Raw genomic sequence first — 2,748 nt, forward strand, 5'->3', positions numbered from 1 at the left:
TTATCGATGATTATTCTAGCTTCACTTGGCTTTATCCATTGAAATTTAAATCCAACTTCTATGTTACTTTTATTCAATTTCAAAAATTTGTGGAAAATCAATATTATGCTCGTATCAAAAATTTTCAAAGTGATGGTGGTGCAGAATTTACTAGTAACTTCTTTAAAACACACCTTCGTACTTCTGGCATTCATCATCAACTATTTTGTCCATATACTCCCGCCCAAAATGATCGCGCTGAACGAAAACATCGTTATGTTACTGAAACTGGTTTGGCTCTACTTTTCCACTCTCACACTTCTCCTCATTTTGGGTTAACGCCTTTAGCACTGCGGCTTACATCATCAATCGCTTGCCCACGCCATTTCTTGGAGGTAAGTCCCCTTTTAAGCTTCTATACAGTTCCCCTCTAAATTATGAAAATTTTTACCCATTTGGTTGTCGTGTTTATCCCTGTTTACGTGATTACATGCCTAATAAATTTTCCCCTCGTAGTATTCCTTGCATTTTTATGGGATACAACTCTTCTTATAAAGGGTTCTATTGTCTTGATCCCACTACCTCTAGGATATATATAACCCGCCATGCTCATTTTGATGAGACTCATTTTCCCTTTCTGGATACCTCTCAGGCTCAACCATTATCCTCCCTTCAATTTTCAAATTTTTTGGAACCAAGTATTCCTCCCACCACTATAACCCCCACATTCTCTTGTGCCCCATTCCCAGCATATTATTGAATCTGGATCTCGTTCATGTGTTCTTTGTACTGATCCCATGGATAAGTCTTTGTAGGCCCATGATTCTCTTGCAGGTCCATCTCTGCAGTCCTCCGATTCTGGCTCATCCTCTATTGAGTCTACTGAGTTGCCCTCTACTGCTCCTATTGTTGCTATTCTGATGAGTTCTCATCCTATGCTCACACAAGCCAAGGCTAGTATTTTCAAACCTCACCACCCGTCGAATCTTGTTGTCTTGGGATCATCTGGCCTTCTCTATGCTCTTCTAGTATCCACTGAGCCTAAAGGGTTCAAATCAGTTGCCAAGAATCCTGCTTGGCTTGCCGCCATGGATGAAGAAGTTCAAGCTTTGAAAAATAATTGTACCTGGATTTTGGTTCCTCACCCTACCAATACTAATATTGTGGGCTCAAATGGGTGTTTCGGACCAAATATTTGCCTGATGGATCTATTGAACGTCTCAAAGCCCGTATTTTTGCAAAGGGATATACATAGGTACCTGGTCTTGATTACATGGATACTTTTAGCCCTGTCATCAAGGCTACCACTGTCCGTGTTGTACTCTCTCTTGTGGTGACTAACCGATGGCCTCTCCCCCAACTTGACGTCAAAAATGCCTTCCTCAATGGTCATTTTACTGAACAAGTCTATATGAAACAACCTCCAGGGTATATTGATCATCCCTTTCCCAATCATGTTTGTCAGTTGAAGAAAGCTATTTATAGCCTCAAACAAGCACCTCGTGCTTGCTTTCAATGATTCAGTTCCTTTCTAATTCACCTTGGTTTTTCTTGTAGTCATGCAGACACATCACTCTTTGTCTTTCACATGCAATCCAACATCATTTATTTGTTGCTTTATGTTGATAACATTGTTATTACATGCAACAATTCCTCTAGTCTTGACAGCTATACTCATAAGCTTCACTCTGAGTTTGCTACTAAGGATTTGGGTTATCTCAGTTACTTCCTTGGTCTTGAAGTTACACCAACCACTGATGGCCTTTTTCTCAGTCAGCTGAAATATGCACGCGACATTCTTAGTCATGCTCAATTACTTGAAAGCAAGCATGTTCACACTCCGATGGTTATTTCCCATCACTTATCTTCAGACGGTTCTCTGTTTTCGGATCCTACTATTTTTCGATCTCTTGTTGGTGTTCTTCAGTATTTAACCATCACGCGTCTCGATATCGCTCATGTTGTCAACTATATCAATCAATTTCTACATTCTCTGACTGATGACCATTTTCTTGTTGTCAAACGCATTCTTTGCTATGTCAAGGGCACACTGCATTTTGGCCTCTCTTTTCGTCCATCTGTTACTTTCGGTACTTTAGTTGGTTACTCTGATGTTGACTGGGAAGGATATCCTGACACTCGTCGCTCTACCTCTGGTTATTCCATTTACCTTGGCGACAATTTGGTTTCTTGGAGTGCCAAGAAGTAACCTACCGTTTCTCGTTCCAGATGTGAGTCTGAATACCGTGCCCTTGCTCTCACTGCCGTAAAACTTCTTTGGCTTACGCATCTCATTCGTGATCTCAAAGTTTCTCTTCCACAACGACCTCTCCTACTATGCGACAATAAAAGTGCCATTTCTTTTAGCTCCAATCCTATTTCTCATAAGCGGGCCAAGCATGTTGAATTAGACTACTACTTTCTTCGTAAACTTATTCTTGCTGGCAAACTTCAGAGACAATATGTGCCCTCACACTTGGAGATTGCTGATATCTTCACCAAAAGTGTATATAGGCCTCTTTTTCAATTTTTCACATCCAAGCTACACGTCTGTTCCAAACCGACGCTTTGCTTGCGGGGGGTGTTGAGGATCCTCTACCATAATCTACGACATTCCATATAAAACCATTGACCCTCAATTATAAGAGCTTGTTTGGCTTATTCTTTCTATTTATTTTGTAAACATGTCTTTATTGTAATTAAGTTATACACTATGTAATTGAATATATATATATATGTGCAATTTCTCACCACTATCAAGTGTGGTGG

The sequence above is a fragment of the Hibiscus syriacus genome, unplaced genomic scaffold (assembly GCF_006381635.1).
Source record: "Hibiscus syriacus cultivar Baekdansim isolate YM2019G1 unplaced genomic scaffold, ASM638163v2 tig00006570_pilon, whole genome shotgun sequence".
Classification (NCBI taxonomy): Eukaryota; Viridiplantae; Streptophyta; class Magnoliopsida; order Malvales; family Malvaceae; genus Hibiscus; species Hibiscus syriacus.